Raw genomic sequence first — 7,500 nt, 5'->3', positions numbered from 1 at the left:
CACACCTGCATACACCAGGCAATACAGCACACAAACACACACATCTGCTTGCCTGAGCAGCGCACAGACAGACACACACACACACACACACACCTGCACCTGAATTTCTGCACACACACACACCTGCCTGAACAGGCTTGTGTACTTTCTGAAACACCTGCAGCACAGAAGGCACACAGGCAGCCTGAAACACACACACATGCCTGGTTCCTGGTTCTACTACCTGAATGGTGTGTTCCTTCATTCCATTCCTTCTTCATTCTTCCCTTCCACCACTGGTGTTTCAGTTCATTCTTCCGGTTTCCTACCTTCCACTGGTTTCCTGGTTTCAGTTTCAGTTCCTTCAGTTTCCTGGTTCCCTGGTGTTCTTTCCACTGGATGAGACCTGGTGGTCAGTTGGTGGGCTGTTCCTGATGGGGTTTCCTGTCTGCCTGGATTTCTTCCACTGGTTCTGCCTGGTCTGTGCCACCTGCTGGGTCAGTTCCTGGTTGGGATCGGTTCCTGGGTTGGATGCCTGGTTCCTGGGTGGTTGGTCCATCTTCCTGGTGTTCTCGGTTTCCTTCATGCCTTCCGTTCTTTTCTTCCATGTGCATGGTGGACTCGGGCTGGTGGTCTGTCCTGAATGGTTCCTGTCCTTCCTGGTCAGACCCGGTTCGGTTCCACTGGACATGCCACATCCTATTCTGTTAACAATCATATTTATGTGTTCTGTCCATGAGAGACTACTATCAATAACCAAACCTAACAGTTTAGCCTTTTCAACTTGTTGTATTCTTTGTCCGGCTATTTGTAACTTTAATTCCTATCCTAGCATCAATTTTTGTTTTGATCCGATGATCATACTATTTGTTTGGATATATTTAATACTAATTTGTTTCCACTAACCCACTTATACACCGAATCTAATTCTCTAGACAGAACATGATTAATTTTATCACATGAATCTGAAGCGTAATAAACAGTTGAGTCATCTGCAAACATTGTCATTGATGCTTTTTTAACAGTTAAGGGCAAATCGTTAATAAAAACCGAAAACAAAAGAGGACCCAAGCAACTTTCTTGTGGTAAACCACAAACTAAACTTTTGCAATTAGATAAAGAACCATTATAAAAAACCCGCTGAGTTCTATATGAATTATTAGATTCAATTTGTTTCAGTCAGAGTGTGCATAAGGCCACACACTGTTTTTACCACACCCTCGATTTCTTTCGGCATATGGCATTAAAATTAAGGATTTAATAATTTTTCCGCAGAATCCTGTATTATCAGACCATTTTTTAATAACAAATTTTTACTAACTGACTATACGAAATTAGATAAAAGCTTCAACTGTAGATGCCTATCTGACAGTGCTATACCTAAATTTAAGGAAGATATTGCAACAGCATTTAACTCAATGCCATGCCTTAATAAAACAGAGGACGTTTATGTTAATTTTATTCCCTCCCAAATTGATACATTTGTAGATGGTGCTATGGCCTGCCTACGGACGACTTTAAACGCTAAAGTTAGCCATGGCGTTCCACAAGGCTCAGTGCTTGGACCAATTCTATTCTCCTTAGATATGCTTCCTCTAGGCAATATTATTAAGAAACACTCAATTAACTGTTATGCGGACGACACCCAATTATACTTGTCAATCAAGCCAGACTGGATGACAGACAATTTTCTGATGGTAAACTCAAACAAAACTGAAGTCATTGTGCTGGGCCCTAAACACCTCCGAACTTCATTATCTAAAGATATAGATACTCTGGATGGTATTGCCCTGGCCTCCAGCACTACTGTCAGAAATCTAGGAGTTATTTTTGATCAGGATATATCCTTTAATGCCATCTAAAATAAACCTAAAGAACAGCCTTTTTTCATCTTTGCCAAAATTAGGAACATCCTGTCTCAAAACGATGCTGAAAAACTAGTCCATGCATTTGTTACTTCCAGGCTGGACTACTTTAATTCCCTATTATCAGGATGCTCAAATAAAACCCTTAAGACTCTCCAGCTGATCCAGAATGCTGCAGCATGTGTTCTGACAAGAACTAAGAAAAGAGATCATATTTCTCCTGTATTAGCTTCTCTGCATTGGCTTCTTGTAAAATCCAAGATTACATTTAAAATCCTTCTCCTTGACCTACAAAGCTCTAAATGGTCAAGCACCATCCTATCTAGAAGAGCTCTTAGTACCTTATTGTCCCACTAGAGAACTACGCTCCCAGAATGCAGAGCTACTTGTGGTTCCTAGAGTCTCTAAAAGTAGACTGGGGGCCAGAGCCTTCAGCTACCAGGCTCCTCTCCTGTGGAACCAGCTCCCAATCTGGGTTCGGGGGGTCACCATATTTAAGAAAAACCTCCCTATTTGATAAATCTTATAGTTAAGGAGTGAGGAGTTGCAGCCTCCGCCTAGCCCGGCCCACCTGCTTTTCTTCATAGTCGTCAGATTCATCTACCATATAATCAATAATATAATAAAAGTAGAGGGAGGCAGGCCAGTACAGCCTGATCTGGTTGGGGAGAGTTCTAGCCCGACCAGGCACCTCTCCTTAACCTTCCTCTCTTAGTAACGCTGTTATAGTTCTAGACTGCCGGGGAAGTTCCTTCCTTCCTGTGACACACTGAGCTTCTCTCTCCTCTCTCTTTCACTCTCCTATTTGATAAAGCTTATAGTTAGGAGTGAGGAGTTGCAGTGTTCACCTAACTGGCTCAACTGCTTCTCTTCATAATTGTTAGATTAATAATACATAACAAAGTAGAGGGGAGGCAGGCCAGCCAAGCCAGATCCGCAGGGGGGAGAGTTCTAAGCCCAAAAAAGCTACCTCTCCTTATGACCTGTCTCTCTTAGTTACCTGTTATAGTTACGCTGTTATAGTCCTAGACTGCGGGGGGGACTTCCTTCCTTTGACACACTGAGCTGCTCTCTCCCTTTCTATTACTGTTACTATTACTGTTACTATTACTATTACTATTTGTGTGACGCCCGTCCAGAAATGCTTGTTACTAATCCTACGCTTCTGGGGAGTTTACTCCCGGAGTCCTTATGCTTTTCCCCCAGCGTTTTTCCGTGTGAGAACGTTGGCACCAAGACCCTGGTTGCAGCTGTCTCCGTGGTCCTGCTGCACTCCTGCTGAGCTCAGCGATGCCCTGCAATGTCATGCTGCGTCCTGCTGAACCCTGCAGCTTCCGCTACATCCAGTCACTGTTCCATTATTAATGTGACTACTATCGCCACTGTTCATCACACCCCCCCAACCGGCTCGTCAGACACCGCCTACCAAGAGCCTGGGTCTGTCCGAGGTTTCTTCCAAGAGGGAGTGAGTTTTCCTCGCCACTGTCGACACTGCTTGCTCTTGAGGGGAATTACTGGAATTGTTGGAATTGTTGGGGCTTTGTAAATTATAGAGTGTGGTCTAGACCTACTCTATCTGTAAAGTGTCTCGAGATAACTTATGTTATGATTTGATACTATAAATAAAATTGAATTGAATTGAATTGAATTTGTTGTGTGCATACTTGTCCCAGAAATGCTTGTTACTAACCTAGCTCTGGTGAGTTCACTTCACGAAATCCTTATGTTTTTTTTTTCGCCTAGCATATTTCCTTGGATTAGGATGGCACCAAGATCTTGGTTGCAGCTGTCGCCGTGGTCCTGCTGCACTCCCTATTACCCTGCTATGCTCTGCGGTGCCCTGCAGTGTCCTGCTGCGTCCTGCTGTGCCACTCTACATCCTGTAACACCCTGCAGTGCCCTGCTATGACATGAACTACTACGACTACCATTTGTAGTCATTTTTCCATTATCTTTATTGTGACTATTATTGCAACTGTTCATCACACCCCCAACCGGCACCTACAGACACCGCCTACCAAGAGCCTGGGTCTGTCCCAGGTTTCTTCCTAAAAGGGAGTTTTTCCTCGCTACTGTTGCACTAAATGCTTGCTCTTGGGGGAATTATTAGAATTGTTGGAGATTTGTAAATTATAGAGTGTGGTCTAGACCTATTCTATCTGTAAATTGTCTCAAGATAACTCTTGTTATGATTTCATACTATAAATCAAATGTAATTTAATTTAATTTTAAAGTTGCTCTATGTCGCCATCTTGTGGTCATATTTGATATTACATCTGCATTACATACTTGGAACTACAGCCTGAATACTGACGGTTTAAAAACATGGATCCACACATTTCATTCATACATCATATAGAACTTTCTGCATGTTCAATGAATGAATATTTGTTAACCCTCATATTGTCTTCCCGTCGACCGTGCACCTGTTTTCTTGTGTTTTTGCTGTTAACAAAGTATATATATATATATATATATATATATTAGGGGTGTAAGGATTCGTTTTAACAATGATTCCATTTGTATCACGATTCGTGATTGTCGATATGATTCAAGGACGATATTGGTTCATTTAAAACGATACGATCCGAAATGATTCAATGACTTGAAATCGATTCAGTAACTTTTAGCCAAAAATTCAACCAGTGTGACTGAAATTAATACCTGGATACTGGACAGTGCAGGTGAAGTTTTTTCTTGTAAGGGAATCAGGTATAAATTAATTATGGATATAAACAAACAAGTAAACAACAATTAATGGCAAATGCATTCACATTTTATTTGTATAAAGTGCAACCAAAACTTTAGGTTGAATTAACAGAAAGTTAACCTTTTCTGCTCTCATTTTCAATATTCAATACATTTTCAATACAAGTAAAGTAAGTGCAACCAACATTTCAACAGTAGGTTTACCTGTTACTTCTGTTTTTGTTTTTCAACATAAAAATATTACAATATTATTATCAAAAATAAAGTGCAACCAACATCTCTTCAGGTTGAATTAACAATTAGGTTTACCTGCTTCTTTTGCTGTTGTTTTTCAACATAAAAATAATACAAATACAGTATTAATATCAAAAATAAAGTGCAACCAACATTTCTTCAGGTTGAATGAACAGTGGCTGAACCTGCTACCACTCTCATTTTAATAAACAATTAATATTTAACAAAAGATCAAGTGTAACCAACTACTCTTCAATGACTACAGATTTTATTTCAAAAATATCAACTGATCAACAAGATCTGGCCATAGAACACTTTTCTGTGCATTCACTATGTCGCCAGCAGTACTAAAAACTCGCTCTGCTGGCACACCAGTGCCTGGAATGCACAGGTACCGTTTAGCAAAGGTTGAAAGTACAGGTAGCTCGTTCTCCTGAGATCTCCACCACTTCATGGCATTTTCAGTCAAAGGCAACGCATCTTTTGCTCGGTACCTTAACACCTCCACCTCCACCTCCACCGCTCTGGCTGTCTCACTTGTGGATTTTCTTTCTCTTTGGGCAAAGGAATCGCCAAACAATGCATCTGACCCCACAGTCACATTAGCTACAAAAGAGAGTGGCATGCACTCGCTTGTGGGCCTCCTGGGCGTGCCTAGCCTACCCCTGGTTGCTTGGCAACAGTAAACAGAAATTCTCCGGTGCGACCTTCAAGCACGTCTTAAAAGTTACTTCAGAGGTCTCGTTAAGTCACAAGAACGATGTTTTTGGATTTAAAAGAATTTCTCGATACAAGTAACAAAATATAGGAGATAAAATGCCAAACATATCAGATATGTACAGAAATATGATGTCCTGAAGCGTTTTCAGCCATCTTGAATTATTTTCTTCGACAAAGTCACTGACCTATGTCACCCTGCCCTCACACTGCCTTCCTCCGATTGGCTGCGGCTCTTGCGTCGCTCAGCATTTGCATGAAATAGACTTCTGGTCTATTTTGGCCCTTACTGCGTGGCAGCACAAGCTTCGCTGGTTAACGGCCGCTCCCATTGAAAATGAATGGTAGCCTGTTGCTTTGTCTATGTCTCTTGTAGCTAGTGTGACTGAGGGGTAAGGCTTTCTTCTTACCAGGAGGTGACTCATTTGGAGCTACATTATAAGAAATGTATTTCAAAATATAGTCATGTTTCTCATTAATACAAAACAACAACAATCCTTTGTTGGTATCACATGAAACACACCTGTGGTCTCTTCATTGAATCCTTCCCTCGTCTTCCTCCGATTTGCCATTGCTTGCATCTATTGATGTAAGAATGCGTGAACTGTTCAAATTTCTGCTCTGTAAGGCTGCACACAGAAAGTTAGAGGAAGATAAAGAACAGATGAGAGAGGTTGAGAGAGGACAAATGAAACGGGAGAAGAGAAAAGAGCAGAGAGATGAAAGTTACCTGGTGGGAAACTTCTGCCTCAAAAACCATTTTTGCGTAGACCTGTTCTCTGTCCTCTTTTTCCAGGTAGGGCAGTTCATTAAATCGCGGGTCCAACGCTGATGCTGTTTAAAGAACAAGAATGTTGTATTCATTGCATATTAAATTAAGTTGATCTGACTTTGCAAGTGATGACCACCTCCTCATACACAAAATAATCAGAAGATTAAACTTTAGTATGTTTAAAAGAAATGTGGCACAGTGATGATTTAAAGCCACCATGAACTAAGAATGTTATTGCAGATATCTTGTTTACTTTTCCATACGAAAAAAAACTCAGCTCAAATTCAAACTTGAAAACGCAAAGGTGTGGCATTTTACAAATTAATACAGTCTAATAACCTAAAATATTAAACAAGTTGACTTTAATTAAGACTCCAAAATTACTTATCTATGTTGCGCATCTTGGGTGCCTCTGTAGCGTCTGGAGAGGTCACTGGCCATCACCCTCTTAATCTCTGCAACCAGGGTTGAGTCGTCTTCGCATGGCTGTAGGTTTTTCAGCAGTTTACAGAGAGAGTTGGCTGCTCTTCTTCACACATCACAGTGGTTGCCATTTTGACAGGACCCATCAACTGAACAATTTCATCCATATTGGCAATATCACTCTCACTCAGCGTGCCTACATCTGTGACCCCTTTCGTAGATCCTTGGACATCAGAGTTGCCATCAGAGCTGGCAGTTGTTCCAAAAAACATTCAAGCATTTCGAATGAACTGTTCCATCTGGTGATTATGTCTTGGATCAGTTTATGTTTTGGTAAATCCATCAGAGTTTGGTTTTCCTGTAGGGCGTGACATGCAATCGGGCTGCGGTGAAAATATCCAACAATTTTTCGCACTTTCCCCAACAACCTGGAAGCACGGTCCACGCCCAAACCCTTCTGCGAGGCAAGGTTGAGTGTATGTGCGAAGCAGGTAATGTGTGTACTGAACTGGGTTTCTGCACCGGCCATATTCTGGGCATTATCTGTGACGATGGCAGGATTCTTGTCGGAGATTTTCCACTCCATGCAGTCTTCGCGCAGTAACGCGCCAATATTTTTACCAGTATGGGCTTCATTTAAAACTCAGGTTTACAGAACAAAGGTCTTCATTTTCCACTCCGGATCACTGTGATGAGAGGTAACTGTCACATACCCTTGATTTGAGCATGACGTCCAGCCATCCGTCGTTATCGCTACTCGTTCAGCTTGAGAAAGCGACAGCTTCACATCATTCTTAGTAC

The sequence above is a fragment of the Perca fluviatilis genome, chromosome 9 (assembly GCF_010015445.1).
Source record: "Perca fluviatilis chromosome 9, GENO_Pfluv_1.0, whole genome shotgun sequence".
In the NCBI taxonomy this organism is placed as follows: Eukaryota; Metazoa; Chordata; class Actinopteri; order Perciformes; family Percidae; genus Perca; species Perca fluviatilis.
This window is presented reverse-complemented; position numbering follows the sequence as displayed.